Source organism: Hevea brasiliensis, chromosome 11, assembly GCF_030052815.1.
Source record: "Hevea brasiliensis isolate MT/VB/25A 57/8 chromosome 11, ASM3005281v1, whole genome shotgun sequence".
Taxonomy (NCBI): domain Eukaryota; kingdom Viridiplantae; phylum Streptophyta; class Magnoliopsida; order Malpighiales; family Euphorbiaceae; genus Hevea; species Hevea brasiliensis.
In genome coordinates this window covers 68,294,461-68,308,789 of record NC_079503.1, presented here as the reverse complement: position 1 = coordinate 68,308,789, position 14,329 = coordinate 68,294,461, and positions in this window count along the sequence as shown.

Here is a 14,329-nt window from a genome sequence, read left to right as displayed (position 1 = left end):
CTCTGGCTGAAGTGTTGAGGTGTGTGCCAGTAAAAGAAGAAATTGAATAGATATCCAAGTATTTGAGCTAGCTAGCCTTGTGATGTGACTCTCATAAGCCTCTGGCTATTGAGATGATTATTATTTCGATGGCATGATATAACTATGTGTTTTTATGAAATTTATTTTGAGACTTTCGAAATGAAATTGTTTGGATTAAATGCATATAAATCATGTTTTGTATTTATTTCTCATGTTCAGTTCAATTTTTGAATAAATATGATTTAAATTCTGCATAAATGTTATTTTAGTATGTTGTGCACTACTGAGTCATAGTACTCAGCGATGGCTGTTATTGCTGTCGCAGATATTGAGACTAGAGGAGCAGCAGAGTGAGCTGCTGAGGATTGTGGAGCCACCTTCCCTGAAGTTCTATCGGGTATATTTTATGCCCTGATTGTAATAATTATTTTGATGTATGTAAATGTATGTACATGTAGAACTGGTCATGAGAAGTTGTATAAAGTTTCTAATAATATTAGTTTGGATTTTTCTTATGTAAATTCTAGATTGCTGAATACAAATTGTTTTAACTTTAATGAAACTGGGAATGAAATTATTTTGTTTTAATTTGAATGAATTTACTTAGTATTATTTTGGATGATATTGAATTGGAAACTATTGATTTGAATTTTGGAATTTGAGAAATGATGTTAAAATTTGTTGTGGTGGATGTTGAAGTTGTTGTGTTGATGAGATAAATCATTGGAAGTATTTTTTTTAGGTATTTGAAGAACTGTTTTATCAAAATGCAGACGACACTTTGCCAAAATTCTTCTAAAATTTATGGAAAAATAAAAAGGGACAAAAATTTTAACTAGTTTTCAAACTCTAATTAAATGTTTTAATACCTATTAGAAAATGCTCACCATTCTAAAAAGTAAGAAAATGATTTTAAAATCCCTTGTAAGGTACTTAATGAGTTATCGGTAGGTGAAGTTCGGTAGTTCATTAGGTATTCTACGGGATCATGTTATGCCTTACAGAAGGGTAAGGTATAACATTCTTGCTATTCAGATAGACATTGGTCTCCGAAACAGTAGAACGTACGGACTATCTAAAGTGAGGATGTCACAGTTTGAGTACAATGGTACATGAATATAATTAATGTAAATTGTGATCAATATGGATGATAAAATGAATGTATAAATTATGTAGAAATGTGATTTGGAAAATTTTTCTTCCATCATAACTAGAACTAAAATACTATAAAATATAAATAGAATTTATAATGAAATAATGAAATATAAGAATACTTAATGGTACTATTGTGCTCATGTATTGCCTAGGCACTTGTGTCAGATTGGATAAATTAGCATGCCAATAGGGGATTGTTTGAGCAGTACTACGTAAGGCTTTATGCCCCATATTTATGGCTTTATGCCCGCATTCATGGCTTATATGTCCGATTATTTGTTATCATGACTTTTAAGCCATATTGATTGTATAAGTGGTTGATATTCCGTATTTCACGTCTCATGGTATGATGGCCTAAGACACCACGGTGTCCAGTACCAAAGACCCACTTATCCAATTTAGTCAGCTTGTTATAGATTACTTGAGCAGTGAAATAAATTAAGAATATTATAAATTAAAATATTGGAAATTAAATAAACAAGTTAGAAAGACCTGAAATAAATTAGATTAGCTCTAAGAAATTATTTATTAGAAAGATCTGAAATGAACTAGATTAATATTAAAATTTATCTATTATGAAATAACTCTAAGAATTTTAATTATTATGAAATGATCTAAGACAACTTAGAAAATATTGAGGAAGTGTTAAAAAGATTAGTATCAATCAAAGCAGCAATAAGAGCTTGTAAAGAGTTGCAGCAGAGAAGTTGATTAGGAAAAGAAATACTTTAGTTTAGTATTTATTTTATTCTTTTAGTTTTGCCAGCTCAGCTATAATACAGCTGGACACTTTTCTTTGTGGTGTATATAAACACTGTACTCATTAATTGCAATATATGAGATTCACATTTTTCTCAACTGTTTACTCTGTAATATGGTATCAGAACAACGCTAGATTTGAGGCAGTTATTTTCTCTTTAGCTTTTCCTTTACGATTCTTCTCATTTCTTCTTGTCGCTTTTTCAAGTTTTCTGGTTCATTAATGGCAGATTCAAGCTCATTTCAGCAAGATGTTGCTTCTGGATCTAATGTCAATCCTGTGGAAGACACTTCTTCTCCATTTTATCTTCATCATTCTGATAGTTTAGTAATTGTTACTCTAGAACTCACTTCAACAAATTTTCCATCTTGGAAAAGGTCCTTTCTCTTGGCAGTTTCTATACGTAATAAACAAGGGTTTCTTGATGGATCCAATATTAAACCCTCAACAGAAGACTCAACATATCTACCATGGATAAGGTGCAACAATCTCATTGTGGCATGGCTCTTGAGATCAATCTCACCTCCAATTGCATCAATAGTGTTTTATATGGAAGATGCGAAGTAGATCTGGGAGAAATTGCACCAAAGGTTTTCACAACCTGATGATTCTAAAATCTGTCACCTTCAACATTTGTTGTGTACCATTACCCAAGGTACAAAATCTGTGGATGCATATTTTACTGAATTAAATGGTGTTTCGAAAGAATTAAGGAATTTTAGGCCTTTTCTGAATTGTTCTTGTGGTAAATGCAATCAAGAATGTTTTCAAAGATTTATGGAGGTTCAGCAAAGAGATTATGTGTTTAAGTTTCTTAACAAGTTAAATGAGACTTATTAAGGTTTAAGGTCACAAATCATATTGATGAATCCTTTTCCTACCTTGGATCAAGTCTATAATATGCTTTTGCGCGAGGAAACACAAAGATCTCTCATGATGCAGACTCAAAGTTTTCAGAAACTTCTGCTATAGCTGTCAAAAGGTCCAAACCTTATGTAACTTGCTTTCATTGTGGCAAGTCTGGACATGTTAAGGCCAATTGTTTTCGGTTGATAGGGTTTCCTCCTGATTTCAAATTCTCAAAATCCAAGGTAGGATTTGGTAGTTCTTTTGCAAATTCTAAGCAAGCATCTGCACAGCAAGTCACAAGTAAGTATTTTGTTGATGTTGTGGTTGATAATATTCCTAAGTTGAATCTCTCTAAGGAACAAGTGAACAAGCTAATGTCACTTCTCAATGATCAAGCTAATATCACTGTCCCTAACCCTATTTCATTTTCATCTCCAAATCAAAATGTCTCACAAGTGAATACTGCAGGTATACATTCTTCTATTCTTTCTGCTGCATCACATTCAATTTTTCATAAAATTCTCCTCACTGATTTTATTCAATCACCATGGATTGTGGATAGTGGTGCCACCGATCATATAATATGCAATAGTTCTCTTTTTCACACTTCTGTTTTAGTTAGTGATTCATTTGTTTCTTTACCTAATGGAGTCAAAGTCCAAGTCATAGCTGTTTGTACTGTTAAGCTCAATCCTTATCTTGTTCTTACTAATGTTCTTTTAGTTCCTTCTTTTAATTTCAATTTATTGTCCATAAGTAGACTCATTCATTCCAATCATATATGTTGTATAATTCTTTCCAATTATTGCTTTATCCAGGTCCTTTCATCATGGATGACGATTGGACTAGCTAAGCAAAAGGATGGATTGTTCTACTTATTGCAGCAATATACTTTCTCTCCCAGTAATTGCTCCACTGTGCAGTCTCCTAATGTTTCTTTTGATACTTGGCATCATAGGTTAGGTCATCTTGCTGATGACAGATTAGCTATTTTACAGTCTTTACTTTCTTTTTCCATAAATAAGTCACATTATCATTGTTATACTTGTCCTTAAGCCAAACAAAAGAGGCTTCCTTTTCCTAAACACATTTCTGTTACTGTTTCTCCATTTGAGCTTGTGCATATGGATGTATGGGGCCCTTTGGCATCTCATATGATTTAATCTTAATTTAATCATCTTACATGATTAAAAGACATTTGGCAAGCTTATGTGTAGTGCTATATATCACCATCTCATGGTGCCACATGTCACTCTGTGAAATGACCAAAATGCCCCTGTGTCTTAATTTTGAGTTCTCAATCCAAAATAATTATTTCTTTTCTTCTAATCATTTTATATCAAATATAAATAAATTAATTAATCTTTATTAATTAATTTCTCATTAATTAAATTCATATTTAAACACTTTAAATATAAATTTAACTTATACTATGCATCTAATAATCTAGATTTGGTTTCAAGTCATGCTAGGGACTTTGCAATCTAATTGCAAACCAACCTATTTAATTAATTAATTAAACTCTTTAATTAATTAATTAAATCATATTTAATTTGGTGATTACTTGTGTATGTGTGTGACTTACTAGGCTCATCACTAATTGGCAATGAGATATGATATCAACTCTTAATATCATCAGAACTCTTTCTTACCATAAATGATTTCTCTAAACCATTTTATGTACCCCATAGACCATGGTTAACACCTAGCATAGCATACCATGGCAACCCAATCAGTAATAAGGTTTACCTTAAATGAACCTATAATCATATGTTACCATGCACTAAAATCTCTCTGTTACAAAATCCCAACTCAAGCTAGAGTCATAGTTTATGTCAAACCCCATTTGCTATGAATATTATGTTTTCTTTTAATTCCAGTTCTTGATTAAAAGATTTTCTCATCAAAAACTTTTTTCTGATTAAATCTATCTGTCCTGGCTAGGAAGTTGAAACATCAAGAGCAATTAAATGAACATAGGATTTTATCCCTATTTACTTAGAGGAACAGATTCCATCTTGATCAACACTTACCTCCATATATAACTAGTAGGAGCTAACACATGCCCATATACCCATACACAGTACAAGTATGAAAGCAGTATCAAACTCAAACCACCTATATACAAGATAACTGTGCTATCTCAGGTCTAAGGATTATATGCACTGATATGATTTATGACAATACATTGACAAGAGTAAACTCCATGTGCTTGTCATAAGTGTCACTAGTTTGACCTACTTATCATGTATAAGTGCCTATCATGTTTGTCATATGGAATGAGACTCACCATTTCATCTTATTTACATCTCATATAAATAACTTGGGAACAAACATGAATACAATCTTTCTGGATAAGTCATGTCCTTATTGTGAAGTATCCTCGATTGTGAACCTATTTATGATACTTTGTACTAGAAATACTGTCACTCATATTCTTAACAACTTAAGAATAGAATTTCTAACAAAATATCAATGGACCTTTTCTATTACACATAAATATATTATATAAATGGAAAAGTGAAAATGCCTTTTGTTAATAAAACATGTGCAAGATACATACTAAATGATATGCTCTAGGGCATACTATTAACATTTCTGATCTGGTTTCCAATTTATCAGTGTTCAGCTTTTTGATATAAGCTGGACAACCCCAAATCTTAACATGCTTAAGACTTGGTTTTCTTCCATGCCATGTCTCATAATGTGTGGAAGATACTGATTTTGATGGAATTCTATTCAGAATATACAAAGCTGATTCTAATGCAAATCCCTAAAAGGAGATTGGCATATCAGTATAGCTCATCATACTATTTCAGATACATCATTCAGCTGTGGTGTTCCTGGAGGAGTCAGCTGGGAAACAATGCCATGCTCTCTCAAGTATTCATCAAATTCATTACTCAAGTATTCACCTCCACGATCTGATTGAAGAGCTTTAATACTTTTTTCTGTTTGATTTTATACTTCAGATTTAAATTCTTTGAACTTTTCAAAGGATTCATGTTTGTATTTCATCAAATACAAATACTCAAACCTTGATTTATCATCAGTAAAGGTAATAATATAATGAAAACCGCCTCTATCCATTTCTTTAAATGGACCACATACATCACTATGTATTAGCTCCAAAATATTTTCAGCTCTTAGTCCTTGTCCAATAGAGGGTGATCAAGTCATTTTGCCTTGAAGGCAGGATTCACAAGTTGGAGTAGGTCCAAAACCCAATGAGGATAAAATCCTCATTTTCCCCAGCTTTACAATCCTATCTTCTGCAACATGACCTAACCTTAAGTGCCAAATATATTTTGAACTTGAGTTGATTTTCATCATGGCATTGCATTCTTTTAGATTGCTACACTCTGGGTAGTTCCTATTCCTGTGCCCATCCTTCTGGCAGTGGAAACACTTTCCTTTGCCTCCATCAGCTTTAGTCTTCCCTTTCTGTTTACCTATTTTCTTGGAAGGGCTAGGAATTTAAGGTCTCTTTTTCTTATTGCCCTTCTTCTTGTTGGACTTTCCAGCAGAAGAAGATGCAATCAAAGCTACCTCTTTTCCTTTATTACCTGACATATTCTTTTGGGTAATAACCAGCATGTTGACTAAACCAGCCAAGGTGCATTCCTACTTAGTCATATCGAATTTATCACAAAATTCACAAAAGACTCAAGAAGGTACTAAAGGACCAAATCCGTTTGCAATTGGAAATCCAGTTGCTCAATCAGTCGAATCATCTTGTGGACATGATCCCCAACATTCTGTCCCTCAGACATCCTCATGCGGAACAACTGTCTAGATATCTCATACCTAGCATTCCTGCTGTGCTCACCATACAACTCTTGTAGGTGAAGGAGGACCTCACTCACACTCTGCATGTTCTCATGCTACTTCTGTAACTCATTACTCATAGAAGCAAGCATGTAACACTTGGCTCTCATATCATGCTCCTTCCACTTGTCCAAAGTTTCATGTTACTCTTGTGTGGCCTGTGGAGGTGAGGGACCAGGAACCTGTGAGTCTAGAACATATCCACTATGTTCAAGGTTTAGGACAAGTTTCAAATTTCTTAGCCAATCAGATATATTAGGTCCTGTCAACCTATTGTGATCAAGTATGCTTGCAAGGATATTGGATGGTGGTGGTTGTTCTGTGCTCATTATTATTACAAAATTAATTGCAGAAAATAACCAGATTAATTAGTAAATGTATCATGTAATTAACTAAAATAATTATGCTCTTTTAATCAAATTGGTCCTCCCACTAACTTAGCGAATCCTACACTTTCAAAGTAGAAAACAAAAATCCTAGTTGGATGGATTTTTAGTGGGTGATTGAATTCTTATAATTCTGTTGATCATTCTCGGGTACATCCATTATTGGAATTACAATAAACTATAAGTGAGCAACTCCTTGCCCATCACATCTCATGTGAGGTTTAATCCTTTACCTAGCCCCTAATGCACAAAATCTCAGGTACATCCACTATTGACTTATCTTGCATTAGTTAAGTTGATCCCATTGAGCTTGTAATTATGCAAATAATTTTAATATCCTTAGGTACATCCAATATTGGCCACCAAACCATTTACATATTTACAATATCTCATGCTTAGTAATTATTCTTAAGAAAATCTCTTAAATTAATTGTATCTTATGCAAGTATTTAAAATTTCTTAAAATAACTGCCTCAATGGAGGGCCCATGTTATAATTACATTAATTATAGCATTTCCAATTTAATCATTTGTTTGGAAGATTTTATGGTTATCCTAATTACTATTAAGGTCTCACTTTGCAATTATCCAATTAGCATTCATATATCATATACTTGCATATATTCCCATACATCTCATGCATTCATGGATAATAAATAAATATGGTATGATCATGGACTTTTCTAAGGGATTCAATTCTGAGCCACCAAGAATTGAATCAGGGCATTCCTAGGTGCATTTCATTCATTCATATTACAGGAGTTGTTGAAGGAGTACATAATCAACACTTGATATTGAATTCCTCCCACTGGTCCCACCAATGCTCTTGACCTCCTTCTCTTCTTGCAATCCAATATTACATAGTAATCCTTGGCAAACCAAGGCGCATTTTCAAGAACTAAATAAATGAAATTACAAGTCAAAATTACTACAACCTTAATAATACATGCCCAAAAATAAATTAAAATAAATTAAAATAAATTAATTAATTTACAACCCAAAGAAACATAAAAGAAATAAATCCAATCACATTGGTCTTTTATAGTCCATGATCATGCATCATGCATATCACTATTTAACAATTAAATAAAACATACATACTTAAATTAAATTGAATATCTCATATTCAACTTAAAAATCCAGATTTGAATATGATTCAAACAAATTTAAAAATTCAGATTTGAATCACATTCAAACAAATTTATAAATTCAGATTTGAATCACATTGAAATAACTTTTAAAATTCAAATTTGAATCATATTCAAACAACTTTAAAAATTCAGATTTGAATCACATTCAAACAACTTTAAAAATTCAGATTTGAATCACATTCAAACAATTTTTAAAATTCAGATTTGAATCACATTCAAACAACTTTTAAAATTCAGATTTGAATCATATTCAAATAACTTTAAAAATTTAGATTTGAATCAAAATTTAATTGTGTGATTAAAACACCTAATTAAACATTTTAATTTGTCATAGGATGAACCTTATATCATACAACAATTGTAGATTCAAAAACCCAAACCTTGCACACACCATTAGTGTTCATCACCATGCCGCCACTTTTCCTTTGCAACTAGCAATGGATCTATCATCTCATGATCAAACCACACAATTAAATCATATAATCAACAATCTAAATGGCAAATATAGTGGCTCTGATACTAATTGAAGGAGCGGAAGCATGAAAAACATAAGTTTATATCATTGAATTCAAAATTTTTTTAACTAAGTTCATATGCATCATGCAAGATTCATTTTTATCTATTTGATTTCAATGATAAACAATATATTAAAACTTTTTTAATATATTTTTGGATCTATATTTGCTATTTAAGATTTTAGAATTAATCAGATTAATTCATTAGAACCCTAGATTAGATCAAGAACAAGTGCACTAACCTTTTTGATGCACTGCAGTGTGTTTGGCACCTTTGGGATGTGCCTAGGACACCAAATGTTGTCCCTCTAGCTTGTCCACACCAAGATAACCAATGGCAGCCCCTTGAACAGCTTCTAAAGCTTTTCCAACCAATTAGAAAATCAATTTTTGCCTTTTGAGAGATTACAGATGTAAATAGGACATTAGAAATGATTTCTAGTATTTTTAATTCAAGAGATTATTGTCTAATCTCTTTGAATTGATGAGAGATGAAGAAAAAGAGAAGAAGTTACAGCCAAGGGTGGCAGCACAAAATAGATGAATGGCAACTTGTATTTTTTCTTTTCATTCTATTCCTTATACAGCTAGGTCACCACTTAAAACCCTTGCCACATGTCACCTTTTAATTAGCTCTAGGTTTAATTGACTCAATCATATTGTGCCAAGTGTAAAACCTATATTTAATCTTGACTTTGATCATCTTACATGATTAAAAGACAAATGATAAGCTTATGTGTAGTGCCATGTGTCACCATCTCATGGTGCCACATGTCACCCTGTGAAATAACCAAAATACCCCTGTGTCTTAATTTTGAGTTCTCAAATCAAAATAATTATTTTCTTCTTCTAATCAATTTATATCAAATATAAATTAATTAATTAATCTGTATTAATTAATTTCTCATAATTAAATTCATATTTAAACACTTTAAATATAAATTTAATTTATACTATACATCTAATAACCTAGATTTGGTTTCAAGCCATGCTAGGGACTTTGTAATCTAATTGCAAACCAAACCCATTTAATTAATCAATTAAACTCTTTAATTAATTAATTAAATCATATTTAATTTGGTGATTACTTTTGTATGTGTGTGACTTACTAGGCTCATCACTAAATGGCAAGGAGACATGATATCAACTCTTATTATCATCAGAACTCTTTCTTACCATAAATGATTTCTTTAAATCATTTTATGCACCTCACAGACCATGGTTAACACCTAGCAGAGCATGCCATGGCCACCCAATTAGTAATAAGGTTTACCTTAAATGAACCTATAATCATATGTTTCCATGCACTAGAATCTCTCTGTTACAAAATCCCAATTCGAGCTGGAGTCATGGTTTATATCAAGCCCCATTTGCTATGAATATTATGTTCTCGTTTAATTCCAGTTCTTGATTAAAAAGATTTTTCTCATCAGAAACTCTTTTCTAATTAAATCTATCTGTCCTGGCCAGGAACTTGAAACATCAAGAACAATTAAATGAACATAGGATTTTATCCCTATTTACTTAGAGGAACAGATTCCATCTTGATCAACACCTACCTCCATATATAACTAGTAGGAGCCAACACATGCCCATATACCCATACAAAGTACAAGTATGAAAACAGTATCAAACTCAAACCACCTATATATAAGATAACTATGCTATTTCAGGTCTAAAGATTATATGCACTAATATGATTTATGACAATGCATTGACAAGAGTAAACTCCATGTGCTTGTCATAAATGTCACTAGTTCGACCTATTTATCATGTACAAGTGCCTATCATGTTTGTTATATGGCATGACACTCACTATTCCATCTTATTTACATCTCATATAAATGACTTGGGAACAAACATGATTATAATCTTTCTGGATAAGTCATGTCCTTATTGTGAAGTATCCTCGATTGTGAACCTATTTATGATACTTTGTGCTAGAAATACTGTTACTTATATTCTTAACAACTTAAGAATAGAATTTCTAACAAAATATCAATGGAACTTTTCTATTACACATAAATATATTATGTAAACGGAAAAGTAAAAATGCCTTTTATTAATAAAACATGTATAAGATACATACTAAATGATATGCTCTAGGACATACTACTAACAGTTAGGTCATGTTGTAGAAGATAGGATTACAAAACTGGAGAAAATGGGGATTTTATCTTCATTGGGCTCTGAGCCTACTCCAACTTGTGAATCTTGCCTTCAGGGCAAAATGACTAAATCACCCTTTGTAGGACAAGGGCTAAAAGCTAAAAATATTTTGGAGCTAATACATAGTGATGTATGTGGTCCATTTAAAGAAATGGCTAGAGGTGATTTTCATTACTTTATTACCTTTACTGATGATAAATCAAGGTTTGGGTATTGTATTTGATGAAATACAATCATGAATGCTTTGAAAAGTTCAAAGAATTTAAATCTGAAGTAGAAAATCAAACAGGAAAGAGTATTAAAGCTCTTCGATCAGATCGTGGAGGTGAATACTTGAGTACTGAATTTAATGAATACTTGAGAGAGCATGGCATTGTTTCCCAACTGACTCCTCCAGGAACACCACAGCTGAATGGTGTATCTGAAAGGAGAAATTGTGCCCTATTGGATATGGTACATAGTATGATGAGCTATACTAATATGCTAAGCTCCTTTTGGGGATTTGCATTAGAATCAACTTTGCATATTATGAATAGGATTCCATCAAAATCAGTATCTTCCACACCTTATGAGATATGGCATGGAACAAAACCAAGTCTTAAGCATGTTAAGATTTGGGGTTGTCCAGCTTATATCAAAAAGCTGAACACTGATAAATTGGAAACCAGATCAAAAAAGGGTGGATTTGTTGGATATCCAAAAGATAGTTTTGGATATTATTTTTATTTGCCTACATCACAAAAAGTTGTGGTAAGTAGAGATGCCACATTTCTTGAACAACAGTTTGTTCAAGAAGGAAGCAAAGGAAGGCAAATAGAGTTAGAGTTGGAGAATTCTGACCAACCAATGGATCATATGGATATAGATCCATCTAGTCAACCTACACCTATTGATGAAACATCTACAGCTGTTCCTTATAGAACAACCAGGATATCTCACCCACCAGTGAGATATGGTTTCCTTCATGAAGAAGAACAAGAGTTGTCTACTCATGAAGAAGTAGATCATGGAGATGATCCACTTACCTATGAAGAAGCTATATCAGATATAGACTCTTTAAAATGGATCGATGCTATAAAATCCGAGATTGATTCCATGTATAAGAAACAAGTTTGGGATCTTATTGACCCACCTGAAGGTATTGTACCTATAGGGAACAAATGGGTTTTCAAGAAGAAAATTAGTTCTGATGGAAAGGTAGAGACCTATAAAGCAAGGGTAGCAGCGAAAGGGTTTCGCCAAAGGCAAGGAATTGACTATGATGAGACTTTCTCGCCTGTTGCCATGCTTAAATCAATTAGGATTCTATCAGCAATAGCTGCATACTATGATTATGAGCTTTGGCAGATGGATGTCAAAACATCTTTTCTCAATGGATACATTGAAGAAAACATTTTCATGGAACAACATAGGGGTTTTGAATCCCAAGATGGTTCCAAAGTGCGCAAGCTAAAGCGATCTATAATACCCATGTTTGCATAACCTGGTATATGTTACTGTTCCGGTGATCGGTATCAGTCCGGACAATTAAGAGGACTAGAACTATGTTTAAGACACCTAGAAAAGCCCTGATTGAAAATAAATAGTGATTACCAGATGGAAAAGTAAAAATAAGAAAAACAGAACATAAAAGGTTAAATGAGCCGGGAGTCACAGCGATGGGTGACCTTCTCGGGAAGTGACTGCGAGATCAGTCTAAACTCAAATTTTGAATCGTAAAATGTGATGCCGCGGTCCTTAGGACTATTGCGAGCACAGTGGAAAAGAGAAAATCACAGAAAAGAATTTTTAAGCAGGTCAAATAATTAGGTTAGGGATCCGGAAGAAATATCGAATTATTTGCAAACCGGATCAGACCGATGAGGGGCGATTTGGTCAATTCACCCCTAGAGCTGACTCCTGACCTAACTATCCAATAAAATCGGAGAAAAGAAAATTTCAGAATTGGGAATTAAATTAAAGAAACAAAAAAAAAAAGGAAAAAGAAAATAAAAATAATAAAATGACATCATCATGCATGACATAATAAAACTATAATTTTAAATTTGAAAAATGGGATAATCATCTACTAAATCAATTTTTAGTCTTCTTCTTTTTCTCTTTACTGCCACACTTCACCCATCTCTCTCTCACACAAATTTCTCTCAAATTTCACCATGGAAGCTTATGGTTAAGCTTCCTAAACCCTAATTTCAATATTAAATCCCCTACTTTCCTTAAAGAAAACAAGTAATTGAGCCTTGAAAAGAAGATTGAAGAAAGAAAAATTTAAGAAGAAGGTGGAAAAATTGAAGAGGGAGAAGCTACATAAAGCGTTTAGTTCAAATCATCTAATCTCTCCTTATATTCATGCATATATACTTGGATTAACTTAGACAATTGAGAAAAATGAAATAAAATCAAGCATGTTAGAACCCTAATGAAATTCGGCTGCCATGGTGGTAGTGTAAATTGATGTGTTTTGGTTTGATAAAATATGTATACAAGTTCAATTAAGTGTGTAGAGAATGTTTAGATACTTTAATTGCATAAATTGAAACCCTTGGAAAAATTAGGATTCTTGGAACTTAGGGTTTGGGACAAAAATTATAGAAAATGGTCAATGGATATAAAGGACCTTATTTGAGTTGAGAAATGGTCAATTGTGACCATTTGAGGTGTGTATGAATTGTTAGAAATAAGTTACAATTCGGATTGGTTAAGGTCAATATACAGATAACTTGACCTAGGTCCCTTTCAGGGACCAAAACTGAAAATTTACCAACCCAATTGGTGTGAGGCCAATTGGGAATGAAACTAGACACAAAGTGGCACATTGTTCATTTAGGAATCATGCCTAGAAAGTGACCATAACTTAGTGAACAATTAGGTTAAATCTGGATTGGGCACACTGACATGTACAAAAATGACTAAATGAATAGTAGTTACATAAATGACCATAACTTAGTCTAGGAAGGTCAAAATGACCTGAATTTTTACCAGTAGAAAGCTAAGACATAGCCCTACAACTTTCATGAAGAAAAAAAACCCAAATTTTGACTATAACCTATTTGAAAATCCACCTGCAGTCAACACACCAAAACTGCCAGAACCAAGAAAGTGCCCTGAATTCTGGGTTTGAACTAATCCAGCCAGCCTTAGAAAAATGGCCATATCTTGGGTTACAAAACTCCAAATGGAGTGATTCAAAAAGGGAATTAAATCTAAGACAGTAAGGAACAACTTTGATGAAGGAAAGTTGGCTAAATTTCCACTGTAGACAGACCAATGGAACAGTACAATCAAGTAACCCAAAACTGAAATTTTGAGATTTAACCCTAATAGGCTTTGAATTGAATTTGGCAATCAATGCCAACAAAAATATGACTCAAAATGTGGTATGTGGGTGTAATTAGAATTATCATATCTAATTAGTATGAAAAAGTCAATATTTTGACCAAATAGTGAAATGAATAGTAGCCACAATTATACTAAGTACAAAGGACTCAATTTTGTG